This window comes from Pantherophis guttatus, chromosome 2 (genome assembly GCF_059756535.1).
Source record: "Pantherophis guttatus breed Tessera chromosome 2, ASM5975653v1, whole genome shotgun sequence".
In the NCBI taxonomy this organism is placed as follows: domain Eukaryota; kingdom Metazoa; phylum Chordata; class Lepidosauria; order Squamata; family Colubridae; genus Pantherophis; species Pantherophis guttatus.
This window is the reverse complement of record NC_142064.1, coordinates 233,538,457-233,561,102: the sequence shown is the minus strand read 5'-3', so window position 1 is coordinate 233,561,102 and position 22,646 is coordinate 233,538,457. Positions and strand designations below refer to the sequence as shown.

At 37.2% G+C, this 22,646-nt stretch overlaps 1 protein-coding gene across 3 annotated transcripts in view; it reads left to right on the top strand.

Moving 5' to 3' along the window:
* Positions 1-22,646, top strand: part of LOC117656314 (contactin-4) — a 556,506-nt gene that overhangs the window by 61,572 nt on the left and 472,288 nt on the right. Inside the window, exon 2 of one of the 3 annotated variants that reach the window (XM_087887913.1) lies at positions 6,260-6,298. The exons of the other annotated variants lie outside the window; for them this stretch is intronic. The gene's annotated coding sequence lies outside the window, so the exon portion shown is untranslated. The remainder of the gene's footprint in view (positions 1-6,259; positions 6,299-22,646) is intronic. 3 annotated transcript variants of the gene reach the window in all.

The window sequence follows — 22,646 nt, the reverse complement described above, 5'->3', positions numbered from 1 at the left end:
ATGCAAAGTTTTCACATAGTATTTCAAATGTATTTAGCGTCTTGAGTCTATCTTTGTGCAGTATTAAATATAGCAATAGCACTTAGACCAGTGATGGCAAACCTAGGACACTCTGTGTGGAAGTGGCACACAGCTATCTCTCCGGGCACACTATCCATCACCTGTTGCCCTTCTGGGTTCTGGTCTTCGTGCGTGTGGGAGCACCAGCTGATCTTCATGCGCGGGAGTACTGGAAACTGGAAGAGCAGCTCTCTGGTGTGCATGTGTGCACTAGGAACCTGAGCTTCCAGTTTCCGGTGCACACATGCGCGCCAGCCAGTTGATCTTCGCTCGGGTATGCATGCACCAGAAACTGAAAGACCAGGTGACCGGCAGGCATGCGCTCGCCAGAAACTGGAAACTCCAGCATGTGCGTGGGGGAGAGCTAAGGAGCTGCTCTTCCAGTTTCTGGCGTTTCCCTGTGTGCACGCACTCCCGTTTCAGCACTTGGTGCTGAAAAATTTCACTAACACTGACTTCGACTTATATGCCACATCACAGTACTTTACAGCCCTCTCTAAGCAGTTTACAGAATCAACATATTGCCCCCAACAATTTGCGTCCTCATTTTATCCACCTTGGAAGGATGGAAGGCTGAGTCAACCTTGAGCCTAGTGGGATTTGAACTGCCAAATTGCAGGAAGCCGATAGTCAGCAAAAGTAGCCTGCAATATTGCACTCTAACTACTGTTCTACCGAGACTCATATAAGTTGTTTTCATAACATGGTGGTGGTTGTCCTATTCTGGAAGGCCTATAGGAATTGCGCTTCTTAATCCTACAGTTCATACCAAGATTTTCATTCCTCCTAATCTGAATAAAAGCTACCACTGAACAAAGAAGCGGCACTAAGACTGCAGAGTCATGGCTGCCAGTTTTTCCCCTTCGGTTTGTGAACATGATTCACTAGCACCGGCTAAGGTATATCACAATTGCTCTCCACGATACATTCTAATTATTAGAATTATACATTCTAATTATACTTGTTAAAATAGAACTTATAGCCCTTTCTTTCTGAATCCGCAACACATAATTCTCTAACCAAAATTACAGGCAGTATAATTGTTAAATAACCTAAGAGGTAAGTCTACCATGAGTTCAGTGGTTACTTTTCACCCTTAAAGATTCATTAAAAGAATTGAAAGAGTATTTTTTCAAGAAAAGAGAACGGCTTTAAAGGATATATTAAAATCTTTTCTTACAAGTGGCTTGCACATGTAGTTACAAAACCAGATGACAAATACATCCAAATTAGAACAAAGTCACAAAAAATAAGGATTAAAATAATGCAAATTCATATATAACTTGCAAGGACTTCATCAAAAATGTTAAGCCAAAGTGTTGCAGTAGTAAATAGATTTTTTTTTCTTTTTTTTCTATTATGGCCAATATCTTCAGTCAGATTGCTGTAAGTATTTAAGTATTGTTATAGCAGAGTGGAATTAAATATAATTAGGATTCACTAATTATGATTTGAATAACATTTTTTCTGCTAGTCAGCAGAGTATGTTAAGACTAGCAAAATAATCTATTTATTGTAAAACAATCCCAGGCTGCTTAGTGCAGCCTAATACGTTAGTGCTGAAAAAAAGAAAATATAAACCCAAAGCACACAACACACAATTAATAAAATAATTAAAAAGAATGAGCATCCATATATGATTTTTAATAAAATCAATACAGGATTAGATATTAGAAGGACTAAGGAAAGATATAATCAAAGTTGTTGGAAATACAGCATAGGCTGCCTCTCACTTTGGTGAAAGCATTCCAAATGTTGGGTCATTTTTTAAAATAGGGAAATCCCAGGAAGGAAAAATAATTTCACTCCCTATTCCTAAACTTTCCCTGTCTTAAAATTCAAGACCCAGATATATAACTCCTTCAACTCCTACCCTCAAAATGAAGCTATAGAGCACTGCACACCAGAACAACTAAGACACGAGAACAGTTTTTTCCTGAATGCCATCACTCTGCTAAACAAATAATTCCCTCAACACTGTCAAACTATTTACTAAGTCTGCACTACTATTAATCTTTTAATCATTCCCACCACCCATCTCCTTCCACTTATGACTGTATGACTGTAACTTTGTTGCTTGTATCCTTATGATTTATATTGATATTGTTTCTTGATTGCTTATTTATACCGTATGACTATCATTAAGTGTTGTACCTTATGATTCTTGACAAATGTATCTTTTCTTTTATGTACACTGAGAGCATATGCACGAAGACAAATTCCTTGTGTGTCCAATCACACTTGGCCAATAAACAATTCTATTCTATTCTATTCTATTCTATTCTATTCTATTCTATTCTATTCTGTTCTGTTCTGTTCTGTTCTGTTCTGTTCTGTTCTGTTCTGTTCTATTCTATTCTTTTAACCCAGTTGAAATGTTGTTAAGATGTGAGAATAAGAAAAGCACAATCAGAGCCAGAATTTTAAAAATTGAAAAATATATAGGCATACATTTTATTTTGTTGCTAATAAAGAAATAAGTCCTGCATTCACATAGGCTTGTTTAGCTGTGGTTAGAAATATTCCATGTTAGAGTTAGTGAAAAAGGCTGGTTGCAAATTAACCAACTTCAAATATAGGCCCCACCATGACTCTGGGTGGGAAATCCCACACTAATTTTCATTCTAAAAATCAGACTGTTTTTCTGTAACATTATCTTCATTCTTGTTTATATATACTCACATATACATAAACAGAAAAGGAAGGTTGGTTCACATAAGATTCTTGGAAGAACAGATTATAAATTGCCTTCTAGTGACTGTGATACAAATGTAAACCAGTGATTCACAGAGGTACGGATAATAAATAATGGTCGGGATGTGCAGCCCAAAGCAGATTTACAGTATATCACACCAAGGTCTCATGTTATTATTATTATTTTTGTATTCTGCAGTTATAAGTGGCAATGCTGCAAAACTGTGTCCCTCCCTAATTTACTGAAAGTATAAGGGTCTCCAGCTTATTATTTTTCAATTTATTAACTCATTAATGACGTTTCAGATTCTTCACTGACCCCCAAATATTAATTATATGAACATAATTTAATAAATGCACTTTAATTAATAGTGATACAAAAAATAATAGATAAATGAGGCCAGTACCAACACTTAACTGATAGAGAAAATTGAAGACAGTTCTTATTAGCTCTTGACCATCGATCCCTGGGTAGCAGTACTTCACCACTAGCCACTTCAATTTCAGGACCAGGGGCTGGTGTGGAGTTCTACAGAGATCCCAAAACATTAATGACCTTCCATCATTTGTAAACCACCTATTTATCTCCTGTATTTATTTCCTTTTGATCTCCAGCTATTTATCAAGCCTTGGATAATCCCATTGATTCTTGGGGATAAGTACTGACCACTTTTGGAAATCCTGGTCTAGAAGGGTACTATGATTATTGCTACAAAAAACCATAGAGAAAGGTCACATTCTCCCCATCTTTCCTCCACAAAAATAATCCACCAGGGTAACCAAAGCTGTTAAAATGGTCCCCAATACAGAGTTAAAATCACTGGGTTTCTTCAAAATAATTGAACCTCTGTTTGCTGCTGTCCATTAGAGAAACAGAACATTTTTTCAAGTTTTTCACTTCATGAATATATTTACCTCAATTTATTAACACTTTCATAATTTACAGATTTATTAACAGATTTTAAACTGGTGATTAAAGCTGCATGTCACTCTTTTTAAATCTCAATTTTTGCCACGCTAAATGCTTTGAGGAGGAGACCGTTTACATATTCCTTGCTTCTTAAATGCATCAAATATATAGGGTTTTTTGGGGGCAGAGGTGGTGATTTGTAAAACTGTTCCACTCTAAGTTCTCTGAAATTAAGTGGAAATAAATACCGCCTTTTTGATTCAGTGGTACACAACAAACTACTGTTAAAACTAAAATCTTATGGCATTTCCGGATCCCTGCGTAAGTGGATAGCTGCGTTCCTGTCAAACAGGCAACAAGTAGTCAAAATAGGGAACGCCCTATCAAATCCTGCACCTGTTAACAGCGGTGTCCCCCAAGGCAGCGTTTTAGGACCCACACTCTTTATAATTTACATAAATGACCTTTGCGATCATATTATCAGCAACTGCGTTCTCTTTGCTAATGATGTAAAACTATTCAACACCACTGACAATGCTGCTGCCCTTCAAAAAGACCTTGACTATGTGTCAGAACGATCAAACAATTGGCAACTCCAAATATCACAAATGCTCTGACTTACACATTGGCAAAAAAAATCAGAACACAAAATACAAGCTGGGCGGATACGACCTCGTAGACGACCCTCACTCTGTCAAGGATCTTGGAGTACTCCTCTCTAATTTTTTTTTCTTAATTTTAATTTGATTTATATGCCGTCCTTCTCCGGAGACTCAGGGCGGCTTAGAATGCATTAAGCAATAGCCTTCATACTTTTGTATATTTATACAAAGTCAGCTTATTACCCCCACAAACTGGGTCCTCAATTTACTTACCTTAGAAAGGATGGAAGGCTGAGTCAACCTTGAGCCTGGGGAGATTCGAACTAGCAGTAATTGCAGGCAGCTGAATGATAATAACAGGCTATTAGTCTGCTGCGCCACCAAGCTCTTAATGATCTAAGTGCCAGAGCCCACTGTAACAACATTGTCAAAAAGGCACTAAAGCACTAAGAGTTGTTAACCTAATCTTCTTTTCTGGTAATATTGAACAGCTAACTAGAGCATACAAAACCTTTGCTAGACCAATTCTCAAATACAGCTCATCTGTCTGGAATCCGCACTGCATATTGGACATTAATACAATTGAGCGAGTCCAGAGATATTTCACGAGAAGAGTCCACTCCTTTGCTCACAACAGAATACTTTATACCACCAGGCTTTAAATTTTGGGCTTAGAATTATGCTGCCTTTGGTCTGACCTAAGCATAGTACACAAAATTATCTGCTACAATGTCCTACCTGTCAATGATTACTTCAGCTTCAACCATAATAATACATGAGCACACAATAGATACAAATTCAAGGTAAATCGCTCCAAACTCGATTGCAGATAATACGACTTTAGCAACAGCCTGAAATATATGCCTGGAATATGTCAATACCTGGAATAGACTACCTGACTCTGTGGTTTCACCCCAAACCCCCATAAATTTAATCTTAGATGGTCTACTGTTGACCTCACCCCATTCCTAAGAGGTCTATAAGGGGCGTGCATAAGCGTACCAGTGTACCTACCGTCCCTGTCCCACTATCCCCATTTATTCGTATCCATTTCCTGTATTTTTGCCACGCTAAATGCTTTGAGGATCATGTTTATACTTATATCTGACAAAATAAATAAATAAATAAAAAATACCACATTTTTTAAATGCATGGATTATTTTGGACCAAGCCAATTTAAGAGAATTGCTCCTGAGAGTCTTTGTATAGCTGGAATCTGTTCTAGCGTGGAGTCTGCTGACTTTGGCAGAAGGAAAGTATCAGGGGAGGTAAGGGGATAAAAAGTGTTTCTATGAAAGGGCTTGGCAAGCTGGGAAAAAAAAAAACTTATTCTGCCCAGAGTCAGTTTTAGGCAGCTTGATACTGATCCCAGGCAGCTTAGTGATCAAAGTTACATGGCTTTAGGTAGAAGACCTGCATTTGAAGCATTATAAACGGTGCACATCATAGCATCATCTTGCTGAGACTTATTTAGGGACAAAGTAGTAGCTCTGTAAAAAGGATATGGTGATTCATAGGGCAGAAAAATAAAAGAAAAATTGGGTTTCTCAAAGTGTTAATTTTACTTTTCTAAATTAACCCTGTTCACTTAAAACACCTTTTCAAATCTAATTTGTGCGCAAGGAGAATATTTTAAAAATGTGATTTTATGGGAATACTATAATATTTTTTTTTTGCTTATGTAAAACTTTATTTTAGTTCATAAGGGCGGCAGACAGTTTCCAATTCAATTTACTATTCTGTCATGGTAGTCCTCCTTTAGTGACCAATCATGAAGGAGTAACTCTGTGACCAATCCATTCATTTGCAACCTTTGCAGGTCTAAAGCGAAGGAAAGCTGAATTAAGCTCAGTTGTAGTTTTATTTAGGGACTGCTTCATTTAATGAACAAGTTGCCGGTTCCTGTTGTAGTCACTAAAGAAGAAGTATTTGTATTTTAAGGGAAGTCTTTTCTATCCATAAAGTCCATAACACTATGCATGTATTCTTCCAGGTGAGAGTGAACTGAAAGGACTCTGTATTATGCCTTGAAGTAAGTACCATTGCATTTCAGATTTCTTTTTGCATTTTTTTTCTTCATTATGATATTTATTTCTGTCATTGTTATCAAAGAAAAATGTTTGTTTGATCTCTTCCCTACTTATAGCCCAGTACCAAAAAAGTAAACCAAGTTACTAATCATACAGATAGCATGCAACAAAGCAATGGAAAAGGACAATTCCAGGGGTGAAATCCAATTTTTTTCCCTACCGGTTCTGTGGCCGTGGCTTAGTGTGTGTGGCAGGGGAAGGATATTGCAAAATCTCCATTCCCACCCCATTCTGGGGCCAGCCAGAGATGGTATTTGCCGGTTCTCCGAATTACTCAAAATTTCCGCTACTGGTTCTCCAGAACCTGTTAGAACCTGCTGGATTTCACCCCTGGAAAATTCTCTCTCAGTCTCCCAGATAAATTTTGTTGATGTTTCCCATGGATTAAAAATATATTGTGGAATAAAAGAAACGAAGAAGAAAGAAGCCAAACTATAAAAAACCCTGAAGATATTCATACAAGGTGTCCCAAAGGTGGGCCTATAGACAATCATATAAATTATGTCTATGGAGATTCTCAGTCATCCAGGTCATGGTTGTCCCAAAGGTGCTTTTCCAAGAGGCAGCTGGACTTTCTGGTTTTTCTTTGAAGGCGTTTCACTTCTCATCCAAGAAGCTTCTTCAGCTCTGACAGGATGGTCCATTCCCCATTATCCAGTCAGAGCTGAAGAAGCTTCTTGGATGAGAAGCGAAACGTCTTCAAAGAAAAACCAGAAAGTCCAGTTGCCTCTTGCAAAAGCACCTTTGGGACATATAAATTATATTAAATGTTTGAATTGGATGCTGTTTTCTTCCAAACAGTTTGAACATTCCTGACTTTTGAACATTTCTAAGTGCAATAACAATTTATATGAAAAAAAAATAATGAAACTGACTATGCAATTTTGGTGTTCCCTCTCTGTCTTATATATGTATATATCTGTGTATAAACACACACATTCATATATATGTATATCCATGTATGTATATAAACAGTGTATATATCACACACACACAGAGAAGTGTGTGAGCCTTGGTGGCGCAGCGGACTAAACTGCTGTTAAAGTAGCACTTAGCTGCCAGCTGCCTGCAATTACTGCGAGTTCAATTCTCACCAGGCTCAAGGTTGACTCAGCCTTCCATCCTTCCGAGGTAGGTAAAGTGAGGACCCGGTTTGTGGGGGCAATAAACTGACTTTGTATAAAATAAAACACCGCTTAGGGAGGCCCAAAAAGCCCTACTAAGCAGGTATATACAAAAGTATGAAGGCTATTGCTTAATGCATTGTAAGCCGCCCTGGGTCTCCGGAGAAGGGCGGCATATAAATCGAACTAATAAATAAATAAATAAGTACGCACACATGCGCGCGCGCGCGCACACACACACACACACACACACACACACACACACACACACTTATAGTAAAGAGGTGAGAATGAAATGACCCTGAAAAATTCTTAGTTCTGTACTATAATTATATTTAATCACACATTAGGAATTACAATTTTAATTGCAGTCTTCAGCCATGACCCAGAACCTGGCCTTAGGAAAATTTCAAGTTAGTTTACTAAATCAAAGTCCAAAGAAACTTCTGTTCTCAAGCTTTCCCCCCCTCCCCCAGTTTTGTTTTAAATGTGTAAATAAACTCTAAAGAAAAGAGACAGCCATGATTAGAAACCTTCCTGTACTATCTGAAGATTTAAAATAGGAGGTGGTGATTTTAATACGTTTCAATCAAATATGTTTTGTATACTACAAAGTCAGCGTTCAATGTCACATTTGCATTAAGGAATTACAGTAGGCTTTATGTATGCTTTATGTAAGAATACAAATATTCATCATCTGCAAAATGCTTGCAAAGAAGACTAAATGCTCATTTGTAGCCCTACTTGTATTTCATCAAATATGGAAAAATACTTTAGGCAAAAGTGCTGTGCAAAACAAATTTGATTTGCAAATTAAAAACAAAGAAAACCCTAAAGTATATAAAACAGTATCTGTAAAATGGGAGCTATATCAGTGGTGAAATTCTCCGTGGGTTGCCACTGGTTTGCTGCCCTTGCATGTGCGCTGTGCGCCAAATGCACGCTGCATGCGTGCATGCACAGTGCACACCAAATGCATGCTGCGCACATGTGCATGCACGGTGCACACCAAACGTGCTTCGCACGGAAAAAGGAGCCTTTTGAAGGTAAGTAGAACCAGCTGGGGGGTGTGTGTGCCCCACAATTTAGATTCGCTAGAAAGCAGGATTTCTTGCTTTCTAGCTAATATAAATCGTGCGGCACAGCTGATTGTCGGAAAGCTTTTATTGCTGCTGGTTCACCAGAACCGGTGCGAACCGGTAACATTTCATCCCTGAGCAATATATACAAGGCACTCATTTAGGCTGGTCTCTTGCCTTTTCTTGTTACTATCCTGAAGTTTATGAACACCATTTCAGATAACGTTTTTTCTAACAATTTAATACTTGTAGAGACAAAGTTCTCATGAGTAACAGTTATGTACTCAAGATTTTTATTCTGTTAAATTAAAACAGTAACTCCAATTCTCCAGGGGTTTTGAGAATATGTTTTAACCTACTATAGTGTCTGAATAATTTCAGGTGTTGCAGTTACCAGCATAGGTGAGAATTTTAGAATTTAAAATTAGCAAATGTGGTTGATGCAACTGGTCAATTCAGTTTGACCTGTTTCAGAATCAAGCTAGGTAGCTGCTAGCAAGCTACTGTTTTATAGCAATATAGGGATACTAATTATATTTCTACAATATGGTATTGTAAGAGTACAAAGATTATAAATGTAAGATATTTTGATGTTCAGTATTTTTTTCCAAATATATTGCAAGTGAAGAACTGAAAAAGTGGAAGAAAAATGTTTTGAAAAAGACATTTGTAACAGAACCATCCTGTTCATTAAAAATGTCATCTACTTATTACAAATAATAAAAAATAGGGTCAATTAGCATCCTTGACAACAAGCTGGCAATCCTATGAGAAACACATGCATAATTCAAATGTGGAAAAATGAGAAGAATTGACAAAATAAATATTTTAATGATCTGGCCATCTGTAACCATTTGAGAGAGACAGAATAAATCTGAGATTAAAAGAAGAGCACTTGGGAAATGATTATTGATTGGTTTTAAAATCCCTTGCATATTACCTTTCAAGACTATAGATTCCCATGAATTGTAGAATTAATCTGGCATGTAAATGTGGACAAGAGCTCCCACTAAAATAAATAATGCACTTTTAAGCAGTGAAGGCTACCAAAAGATATACCAGGAATCCTTCCATATTTTGTCTTTAAAAACTGATGTTTTTGACTGAGAACAATAAATTTCTAATGACTGTTACTTAGGCATTTTTATTTGTTCTGTATTAAACTGCAAAAAAAAGCTATTCACTGTATTAACTATTCATTACCTGAATTCCAATGGAGGAAAAACTAATTAAAATACCTCAGAAAAGAAATTTGGGTTTTTTATGTTCAGTTACACCTTGCTCATCAATCCTATCTAATTTTTTAAATTTTGTATGTTATACAGGTAGTTCTCGAGTTACGAATGAAATGGAGCCTGCTCATTCCATTCGTAACCTGAGGATTCATGGGACTGAATCTCATACCTTGAATAGGATCACTCCCTCCTTTTGCCCATGCATTCGCTAATCAAATGTGAGGCTCGTTAAATGCACATGAGGTATTTCAGGGTGGGGATGGCCATGGGAGGGGGGGGGCTAGTGATAGAGCAGGCCATCTGCCTAAGACCACCCAAGGCCTCCCCGACCCACTGAAATACCACATGATCTCCAGAATTGCTTTTCCTCCACCCAACCTGCTGTGCCGGGTCACTTACCTTGTGAAGATCTAGCAAGCTGTCTCCTCTCCAACCTCTCAGTGGTGTGCGCACCTCTGACGCTTTGTTCAGGTGTCCAGAGGCCTCGCCCAGCATGTTGCCAGCCGAAATGGAGCTTCTGAGGGGCGGATCCACCCCCCCCCAGAGGCTTTGTTTGGGCCTCCAGAGCTTTGCCTAGCACGTTGCCAGCCGAAATGGATCTGTTTCCCAGAAGCTCCATTTCGGCCAGCAACATACCAGACGAGGTCTCTGGACGCCTGAATGGAGCTTCTGAGGGGTGGATCCACCCCTCAGAAACTCCATTTCAGCCAGCAATGTTCAGGACGAATGTTGCAGAGCCTCTGCGGTTGTTTGTGAGGGCGAACAACTGCCATGGTGCTGCAGGATTCGTAGTTTTGAGACTTGTTCATAAACGGGGCACTTATAATGTAACTTTGAACGCTCACTAAGGGAACACTCGTAAGACGGGGATTACCTGTATATTCTTACATCTCATTCTTTCATATTTAAGTAGTGCATTAAGTATTTGAATTGATCTCCAGTGTGGCTTAGAGCAGTGACCACCAACCTTTTTAATACCAGGGACTGGTTCCGTGGAGATTTTTCCATGGACTGGAGGAGATATGGTTTTGCATGCTGCCTGCATCCCGCAGATGGGGTTTCACTTTTCCGCGTGGACTGGTACTGTTCCATGAATTAGGGGTTGGCACCCTTGGCTTAAAGTGTATGAAGTAGAATTTCCCTATTTTTATTTATAACAAATTAGATAAGATATACTAACATTGAAGTTTCATTTTTGTGAGGGTTTTTTTTTTTTTTTTTGCATTCTCACCATATGGGAAGAATTAATTTTCAGACACTGTTCATGCTATTTTTAATTCTTATACCAGTTTTCAAGAACAACAAAATTAATGAAACCAGCATAATAATAACCACACACAAAGAAAGGATATCATAGAATTTAACAATTTAACTATATTGTTTTTTAAAATGTATTTCATTTGGTTTTTCTGTTTAGACTGCATCCTATCTGAAAATATTTTAGAATGCTGACATTATGTCCCCATAGAATGTATGTAAAGCAAGGCCTGATTTTTTCAGATGTTAATGTTTGAGAAAGTTTGCATAGATAATTTTTATAAAGAAATATAACTTGACACTATAGGCATTTGCATTGATTGTATCAATATCATGATAATCATGATATTATGAGTCAGCTGGTATATGTTTTTGTATATCATCTTGCAAGGATATGGCAAGATGTTTGGTATATTAAGAGCCTTGGTGATGCAACAGACTAAAGTGCTGTTAAATAACACTAGCTGCCTGCAATTACTGCAAGTTCAAATCTCACCAGGCTCAAGGTTGACTCAGCCTTCCATCCTTTTGAGGTAGGTAAAATGAGGACCTGGATTGTGGGGGCAATAAGCTGATGTTGTATAAAAAAGAACACCGCTTGGGGAGGCCCCGAAAGCCCTACTAAGCAGGTATATACAAAAGTAAGAAGGCTATTGCTTAACGCATTGTAAGCCGCCCTGAGTCTCCGGAGAAGGGCGGCATATAAATTGAACCAACCAATCAATCAATCAATCAATATAATGAATGAATGAATGAATGAATGAATGAATGAATGAATGAATGAATAAATGTTACCTCACGCATTGTGCTAAATCATTGGTTTAACAGTGGCCTGGTCCATGGGACTTGTATTTGTATATTATAACTAAACCAGAACAAAACAAAGAAAAAAAATGGTTTACCATGAGGTATGAACCTAGCTATTATGTGGAGGCTGGCTGAAAGACACAAGACATAATTCAATGCCCCCTACGCTCCTCCCACTTTTGGCATGCGACAGTAAAAAGGTTACCTGTAGGCTCGGAGCCTGGGGAGGGTGAAAACAGTCTCCCCCCCCCGGAGGCTGAAAACACCCTTCCAGAGCCTCCACACGAGCCCTGAACTTACCTGGCTTCCAAAACGGGCCCCTTGGAAGCTCCTGGGAGGGCAGGGGTGGTGTGGGCGGGGCCAGCCAAAAATCAGCTGGCTGGCGTCTGTATGCGCACTGGTGCAGAGCTAGGGCAACGGCTCATATGCCCACAGATATGGCTCCACGTGCCACCTGTGGCACACGTGCCATAAGTTCGCCATCTTGGTCTTATTGCATTGAGAATTTTGATTTTTTATCAAAAACAGTTTGAGCTCAGTTATCGCCTAAGAATGCCTTCAAAAAACAGTTTTATTAACTTTTAAGCAACTTTCTAGAGGAGGAATAGGAAATAGTATAAATCTTCAGTGGCAAGTTTTATTTATTTAACAACCTCCAATCATACGCTGTTTTAAAATATGAATAAATATAGAGTAATACCTAGTAAACAATATGCACTGGTTATTGTAATCAATTCTACAGGGATAAAAAAGACCTGAAGCAAGATATAAAAAAACCCAAACCCTATAGTTTAAAATACTTTTAAGAGACTGCTGCAGTTTTAGTAAGTCTAAGGAGATTCAAAGAATTGCCTCATGTCTTATGAATTATATATTAGTGTCTCACCTCTTCTCCAGAAGATACATACAGCTCAAAGCACAATGTATATCTTTACAAGAATCTTTCCAATGAACTCTGACTGTAACACCATCATTTTTCAATATATTTCCTGGCTTATTTTGCTCATGCAGGCAGGCATTCTTACCATTACAAGTTTGTTTATTATTTTGTTTTTATAACGAAATTATTTTAAGTGACCTTAAAGTTTGAATTTCAGTCTTCTAAAATGTCCATGGGGCATTGTTCTTTTATAACCCCTTTCCACCTTGGTGACGTCAGAGAAGAATAGCAAATCTCTCCAGATCAAGTGAGCAATTTAGAAAGCTTCTCTACCCCCTAGGATATCTATGTCACCAAAGTGAGTAATTGAAACTGCTTTATGATATATGCAACTCTCTAAGATTAGTACATCATAAATCTCTGTAAAGTTCATCCCCAATAGGAGGAGGTTATTAAAAAACAGAATACAAGTTTTACAGGTTGAAACAGCAAAACTGTGAAATTGATTCTAGGCTAATTCTAACATTATCTTTAAATGATAGGAGCCCTTAAAACAGAATTTCTCAGCCTTGGTAACATTTACAGTTCTGGATATCAATTCGCAGATTTCTCCAGCCAACTCTGGAAGTCATACAGTTGTACATCTAGAAAACTGAGCCTTGGTTTCTGAGATATGAAGTGTTATGTTTGGGTTCATGTAACATTCCTGCTTTGCCTTTCTGCTGTTCCTATGAATTAATATAAAATGAAAAAGAATGTCGTTGCCATAGGCCTGTACTTCAGGCCACTCTACCAAGGAGAAGAAATAGATGAACTTTTTGCTAATCAGTTAACAGATGTATGTAGGAAACACACCACAGTAGCAATGGGGAACTTTAAATATTCAGACATCAGCTGTGAGACCAGGTGAAAGTTTGAACAGGTTTCTGAAGAAAACTACAGGTTCTGTTATATTGGACTTAATTCTTACTAACAGAGAAGAAATGATAAAAGGGATTGAAGCAGGAGTGGGTTCTAAATTTTTTTACTACCGGTTCTGTGGGCGTGGCTTATTTTGTGGACGTGGTTTGATGGTCATGTGACAATTCTTTAGGATTTAGCAGAAGTACTGGTCTACCAGGCTTTTAACTGCTTGCAGAGCTGTACTGGTCTACCCATTTGTTCTTGGAGCGTTCCGGTCTACCCATTTGTTTTTGGAGGCACCGGTCTACTCATTTGTTTTTGGAGGCACCGGTTTACCCATTTGTTTTTGGAAGCACCGGTCTACTCATTGTTTTTGGAGGCACCGGTCTTTTAACACTGATCAGCTGTAGGGCGGCCCTTTGAAGCCCCACGGCAAGAGTTTAAACAGCTTTTTCCTTCTAGCCGATCAGCTGGGACTCGGGAGGCAGCAATAGATTGGGGGCGGGACCAAATAAAAGGTAAGAATAACGTGGGGGGGCGGGGGGCAGCTCCCGAACAAAGAGAACCGGTTCAGTGACGTCATATCATCACCGCTACCGGCTCGGCCGAACTGGGCAGAACCCACCACTGGGTTGAAGTTTCAGGAACTTTGGGGAAGACTGACCACGTCATATTGGAATTCAATATAATACAGACACAAGCAGTAGAATGTAATAAAACTAAATTAAATTAACTAAATTAATTAAATTTAATAAAAATTTAAAAAATCCAATTTAAATTAAAAAATCTGATTTAAATATTTATTTTATTTTATTTTATTTTTTTTTTAAAATCATCAATTTTTATCCACCCTGACTGAAACTAAGGAGATATATGTTAAGAGAAAATGGACTAAATGGTGCACTCTGGATGGGACATCCTTTTAATTTTGTCTAGAAATTCATGAGACAGGTTGATATCTAAACCATACTATAACACTGTTAAAAGAAGTTACACTGACTGCCAGCTTCTTTCTAGGCATAATATCAAGTGCTGAATATGACCTTAAAGCCCTGTATAGTTTGACAGCATGAGTCTAGATTACTTAAGAGAATGCCTGTTTCTCTAAGATCTTTCTATTCATCAAGATCATGTAAAGTGGTTGACTGATGCTACAATTGTAACAGCAGAAATCTGCTTTAGATGGTACTTGTACCATGCCATATGACATAATTAATAATGCCTTCGGTTAGAATTAAGGATAGAAAAACTAGATAAAAGATTCTTAACTGGGTTTGCACTGTTTTAGTCAAGTAAAACAGCTTAATCTTGATTTCAAAAGAATAAATATAGAGTATTATTATGAAATATTAAAGCATTGCTTAAGTCAAGAAAAACAGAGCAATATGAAAAAAATTGCCAGTAGTTCTGAGATAAATGCATTACACTTTAAAAATAATCTGTTCACCTTATTGGTGTCTCTGAAATGTTGGTTTACATTTTCTCTAAGCATTTCTCTTAACTTCTCAAGAGATATGTAGCGGTTAATAATAAATGAAAGAATTTTATTGTATGCCCTATATTCAGTGGAAATTTCTCTTGCTTCTACAGCTTCTGCAGTAAAATATTCATTGTCTTTCTGCTCTATCCTCCAGACTCCTTGTATAATAATGTTAGGAATATGTTTCTTTTGTGGCTTGAGTTTCTACTTATGAACATGCTTAAGAGATTCTTCACACATTTTTATTTGTTTCCCAGATATATATTGTATTCTGCTTTCCTTCAGGAGTACAATATGCTATTCCTCAAATCAGCTGTCAAGGAGAGAGTCAATGATTGGCCCAACATTGGCTTCTGTGGGTCATGCTGTGCTGAAACATTCCCAGTTCTAATCCAACTCTTTAATCACTTCATTACAACGGCTCACAGAGTACAGCAAAGGCAGGACTATCACAATAGCAGATTAGCCAAGCGCAAATGTCACTCAAATACACACACACCAGTAGTGGGTTTCACTAACCTTTGCTGCTGGTTTGGCACTGTGACTGTGTGCGTGGGATGCTTCTGCGCATGTGCAGAACCTTCTGCGCATGCGCAGAGCATCTGTGATGACATCCAGGTGGGTGGGCGGAGCCTCCCACCACTGCTACTGGTTCGCTTGAACCAGGGCGAACTGGTAGAAACCCATGGATATTTTAAAAACATCTATATGAACAAAATTAAATTTGGAAATTGATACGTTATCTTCTACAGTTGCAATAAATGTGTTGTCAGTATAAGTCTTTGCCAAATAAAATTTGTAACTAGGCTGTTCTCCCACAATACCCAGGAGTGAAATACATTCAACATGCCACATTTAGAATTTTGTTTTTATACCAACCATGATAAGAAATGAAAAAGATATTATTCTAAGTAGAAAGACAACTAGGATATATTCTATATATAAAATTTGTTTGCTGCCCATCTCGCCCAAAAAACTCAAATATATTTGAGTTGCCTTAGACAAGATGGGCAGCAAATTAATTAATTAAACAATTAAACAAATAAATAAATAAAATTATTTAAAGTTATTTCCACCTCCTTTATTTCATCCCTGCTGCTACCATATTCACCAGTGCAGCTCCAAAATTGTGTTGTGAAATTTTTATGTTTCAATTCCAACAGAGTGATAAGAAAAGCTGGATGATTGTCTCTCGACTTCTGTTAATGATCTTAATTAAAAATATGTTTTGGATGTCTTTGGATATTTTCTTTTAAATAATATTCAAATAAGAACAACTGTCTCCTATTTGAAGCGTCTGCTGAAAATTCTTTCTTTGATAACGTCTCAACACTTCCCTGTGTTTTCATTTATTAGATTCTGAATGGTTTGATTTTTTCCAATCTTAAAATACAACATTGTCGCCTGGTTAGCTAACCCCATAAAATCAATCAATTACTTTAACAAAATTCGACACTATGCTTTGTGTGTGTGTTTTTAAAATTATGTTGCTAAATCTTTCAGTTATTAAAGCTTGAAATTGGAGGTCAAAAATTTGGCTTACAAACATTAAAAAAAATCCATTTTTTCTTCTTACAGATAGTTTCCTATTAAAATTGTAATGCGATTTGATAGCAGTATAGAAATTCAACATTTAAAGGCTCAGTCTTATTGAAGGAGGAGGGATCGCTAACTGAAACTCGCACAGAATATATGATATAGATAGATTTCCCCCCAAAAAAGATTAATGTGTTCTTAAGAGGACAATGACAATGTGTTCTTTATTGCACTTAATAAATCACTATACAGAACCAAATATTGAATCATTTGAATAGTGTTTTCCTTCAATCCCCAGTTACTAAAGTATACCTGCCAGGCATGTTTTATAGAAAACATAGCAGCAGGCTTTCCATATGTGCTTTATCTTTTTCATTTCCTCATGACCTTAGAACAAACCAATGATTTTGTATATAGTATAGTTATGTGAGCACATAACTATACATGCTATATACACAACTGTTGACCAAATACTATTTTATAGAAGCAAGTTCCATTTCAGTCAATGGTTTGTACTGAGTTCCTAATTTTGCAATGAAGACCAATCGAAAGAAAAAAATAAAAGAATTGATAGAACCAACCTCCAAAGTGACACTGGAATTTGTAACTTGAACCCTTCTGCTCCTAGGGCAGGGGTGAGCAAATGTGGCCCTTTTACAACCTGTGGACTTCAACTCCCAGAATTCCTGAGACAGCTTGGCTTGGCTTGGCTGACTCAGGAATTCTGGGAGTTGAAGTCCACAGGTTGTAAAAGGGCCACATTTGCCCACCCCTATCTTAGGGCATCCTGCCTTCCATTTCCCATGTCAGATATCTAGCTCTTTAATGTTTTTTTTTTTCAAGCATGTGATGGGGGAGTCACCATCAACATGGTGTTGATGGTGTTAAAAGTGTTAACTTTGCTTAGCTAAAAAGAAGATAATGTTTGTTTAATGTTATTTATTGCTATTTTAAAAATTATAAGTCACCTCAGATCACTAGAGAAAGTTGGTGACAGAGCAAGATTATTTTTAAAAAAAATCTAAATATAGATTTCTATATAAATCTAGTTTAGGGAAACCATGAATGACATTTTATAAACTTGTGCTTGTTATTCTAAACTTTAGTAGTTTAACTGCAGTTTCTCTATTTTCAAACATAGACATTTTCAGTATCCTTGCAGTCGTTTGGGTCTTATAATGTATGCCAATTGCTTCTTAGGATGGTATCAGCAAGTTTATGAGAGAGATCTTTGCTTCTTATCTGTCAGTGTTAATGTATCATTATATAAGAGCCGTAGTGGCACAGTGGTTAGAATGCAGTACTGCAGTCTTCTTCTGCTAACTGCGGGCTGCCTTTAATTTGGCAGTTAGAATCTCACCAGGCTCAAGGTTGACTCAGCCTTCCATCCTTCCAAGGTGGGTAAAAGGAGGACCCAGATTGTTTGGTGCAATATTCTGACTCTGTAAATCGCTTATAGAGGGATGTAAAGACTGTGAAGAGGTATATAAATCTAAGTACTATTGTTATTATAATTACTTAAGTATTTTTTAATGTATTAATTTATCACTACTCTTTTAAAATTTGCCTAATAAGGAATCAAGCACTTGATCAAATAGTATTTCATGAAAATGTATTTCTCAGACATTCAACATCTCAATTGTCTGTTCTTTATTTGGTCCAAAATTAGCTAAACTCTATCTTCATGAGGTTAGCCCTAATACTAATCTTTATGAGATTTCTGTCTTTTTTTGGGGGGGGGCATTGTTTTCTTTTCTTTTATCCCTCAAAGGGTGAATTAAAATTAGCTGTGAGCTCCTGGACTTGGGGAGATTTCTGTCTGTATAATATCCATTCAGTAATTGCAATAACTTCTACAGTCCTTTTTTTCCCCTGATATTTTTGTTTGTCTTAAGGTACCTGTTCATTGCGCTTGTATATATGAATTGTCATCTAAAATATATCGGGAAATCCCTCTAACATATTATGTACAGTAATGCTTTAAATGTATTTTTGTGCTCCCTTGAAATTTTATTGCTGCATCCTAGATTTTAAAAAATACATATTACTAATTGTTTCTTAAAAATGATTGCTGATTTTTTGCAAACTGTGTACCAGTTAAAGAGGTATTAGTTTGCTTGATAAAATATATCTATTACACCATTGCTTTTTCTTTTTACTTGTAGAATGTAAAGTAGAATGTAGAATGTAAAGTATACATTCTATTTAGAGTTAAATACTAGTGTTATTTTGTAAAAATATTAGCTAAACTAATATTTTTTATTCAGCTTTAGAATTAGGAGTTCATTTTCACTGGGATCTTTTAGATCTGTCTGATTTCTGCTTCAGTGAAGATCAAGTGGGATTCTTTATTCAATTGAGTAGAGCTTTATTTTGGCTAACTGGAAGATAGGACAGAGTTGACATGCTTCAGGTCCCATCTATCAAGCAATGTCATTTAATGGGACCCAGAAGGCATGCTTTCTCTGACATAGCATCTGCTTCTCAAATAGCACTCTCCCTTCCAGCCCAGGTAGACAAGGTCAACGTAAGCCCACGCTGGCAAGGTTAAGAAAGAGAAGCAGCAGGGATTGTAACAATGGTCCTAATGGTAGTAGGATAGCAATAGAATGACAGCATTGAAAGCCTGTAAAGATGCTTTCTACTTCATCATTTACAAAACAAAATTTGTGTATTATTCTTTTGAGTTTTCCTCTCATGCTTCTTTCTCAGGACTTTTCTGAAACTCCTCTCTTTGTAGTGTGAACATTCCTTCCCTGTTCCCAAGTCCAAGTCTTCATTTTTTTAATACTTCCTGAAATTCAAACAGTACCAACCCTGTTCTCTTGTTAGACAAGCCTTAAAATTCTGGCTCTTGACTCACTGTGTGTTGGCTTTGTTGTTATTTGTTGTATCCCTGATTGACCACCTTGTCTGTTTTATTTTTTTATAGTTTTAATTTGTGATATATAAATATAATGATAGACCTATCTATCTTCATTTCTTTACAAATTAAAGAAGGGGGGCAGATGAGTGGTTAAGAAATATGAAATATAAGTAAATAAAATTCTGCCACATAATGAGAGACATCTGTGCATGTGTTTCCTCCAATACGTATGAAGGCATTGGTATAGAAACAAAGTATATAGTTAACACTACCTGACAAAATTTAGTCACTCTATTTTTTTCCTTTTTTACGACCCTGTAATCTCTTGTTTTGTGGGTGAAGTCAGGGCGATTAAGTGGAGCTGAGCATTTACTGGCCAGATGCCTTTCTGATGCCTACGTGGAGTTTGCAGCAGATATTTTCTGTTTGTGCCCTGATAGAGAAACATCTGTCACTGCCTAGGATTGAACTCTCAACCTTCTGAGTAGGAGGTGAGAATCTTCACCTCTAGGCCATCACACTGCTCACTTGTCACTTTGTATACATGCCCAAAATCCCCTTAGCTACCTGATAGATATTTGGGCCTCATGGACATCCTTTTTCACTGTTCATCCTTAAATCAAGGCATGATTGTAAGGACTTTTCAAATATCCATTTTCATAGTGGACTTAGATTATGGAAGCATGTCAACTGATATTATATAAAGTAGTCAACTCATTTTATCTTAAACAGCATCTCCATAGACATTATATATAAACTTAACTTACAAGACACCTATAATGGCTGTATATTGTTAGCAGAGCTATGTCTCTTATTTACTAGTTCCGCTAAAGAACCTTGAAGTTGCATTTGAAGTAATGCAGCTTATTTATTAATATACAATTGTAAGTTGTTTTCAGTATTTGTATCCAAAGTGCTACAGCATCCTATAATAGTAATCTAATTTGTTTCTGGCTTATATTGGCTACATGTTGATTTCTAAAACTCAGAAGTTTTAACATCAGACTTGGAATTCTTAAAACATACCTATTTAAATCAATAGGATTTCTATTTAATCCATGACTATTTATATCTATATTTCATGTATTTCCATTAAGTGCGGCTCATACAAACCAGTTGTTATGGAAAATATCACTTGCCAAAGAAGATGCTAAAGGGCAGCATTTTCATTATGTTATCCTGTAATTGAGAACCAATTTTAGATGGCTTTCACTTTCATTTTTACCCCACATTGACTGGAGTGCTGAATTTTAAAACCATTTGTGCATTGAAGCAGCTTAAGCTACAGAATACTTTGACTAATGAGGTGTTCATACCACCAGTTCAACATTTCTTGCACTTGCAAGAAATAGCTAAAGTTCATTTTAAGAAGAGAAAATGCAAACTGTAAAGAGCACCAAACTCGTAAGAGACACATTCATTTTCATGCACTCTTCTGAAAAAATAATTAGAATTGGCCTAGGATCAAATTAAATGTTCCATTTAGTGAAGTATGTCGGCTAGGGATTGATAATGCATTCTCTCTGAATGGATCTGGTATTATCATCATCTCTGTGATGTGCAAATGGACTCTGAATGCTGTAGAAATACGGAAGTTTCGGGGTTTTGTTTAGCTCTTGATTCTGAATATTACTTTCCAACATGGTTTTCAGGTCAAACTTTTTGTTAAAATATAAAATGCATCCAAAAAGTCCCAGCCTGAATTCCTTCAAAATATATAGGGTGTCTCTATAGTATATAGCATTCTTAGTATTCTTGTGAGAAACCTATGTCTTTTGTGTTCACATTGTTAGGAACAATGCACAACTGGAAAACATACCAGATACTGCTTGAAATTTATTCATGTGGGTTTGGTCCAGGAACTAGGACTGTTATCAAATTAATAGCAGCAAAATATGTATAATATAAGGAGCTTTAATTTAAATCAGGATAATGCAATATCCATTGAGGTCTGGATTTTGTGTGGTTATAAAAATACAGACCAAACATGCAGGGACAGGATACTGTAGGAGAGGTTTCAGGGGGTTTTATGGAACAAAATTGGTGCCTTATCTCTCTCTATATAAAAGCGAAATACCATTCGTACATCATCACGAACTCTCCAGAACTGTAAAGCCTACAAACTTGAAATTTGGCACGTATGTTCCTCTTGGCTTCTAGGTGCTCGCTAAGAAAGGATTTTTCAAAATGACAATCAGATCATTAGTATTTCTTATATTATTATTAACACGCTCTGATGCTAAGGAGTTAGATGTTTTACTCCCCCTCCCCACCTGAAAAGAACTCTGTTCCAGCTGCCACTTGAGCATGGGCGTGGCCAGCGCATGACTCATCCGGCCTGCGGGCTGGGAGTTTAAACATTCTACTCCCCACCTGAAAGGAAGAGGCTTCTGTGGGGCAAGCCTGAAGGAGAGAAGGGGGATAAGATAGAAAAGGCTTCTGTGGGGCAAGCCTGAAGGAGAGAAGGGGAGAGAAGAGGCTGATTGTAACTACTCATTAATTTTCAAGCTGTAATTAAACCTGTTGATTTATCAAGCCCGATCACATAGTAGCGGAGCATTGGTATCCAGCTAGTATCTATATAAACTTAAGGCAATATCAATTTCTTAATATCATTCCAAAAATGTTTTTAAAAATGTTTAAAAAAGACCAACATTTTGAATCTTACTCATTTTGGAACTTGGGAAGCCACAGAAGTATTATACTTTTATACCTTATGTCAAAGTTCCAGAAAAACCCCAACTCCCAGTAAAGATGCGGAAGCAGGCATTTTCCAAAGTTCTCTTACTAGACTAGGTAAACTGGCACATCTGGGAAATCCCGAATCTGAAAAGCCCGGGCTTTCCTTTAGTAATTCAAAGTTCCCAAAACCATCACCTTTCTCCCCAGTTGATCACATGCTCCAATCAACATCCGTTCCACCTCGACCCAGCCCCTGACCACTCCTCCTCCAGATGCTGGATCGCCCTGACCTTGACCGATAGGAAGAATTCCGCCGTGCCCTTAAAACCCACTTTTTCCAGCAAGCCGGGCTGGTTTAAGAAGAAATTTTTAAATTTTTTAAATGTTTTAATTGGTTTGTGATTTTTAAATTTTTTGGCCAAATTTATATATATTTTAATT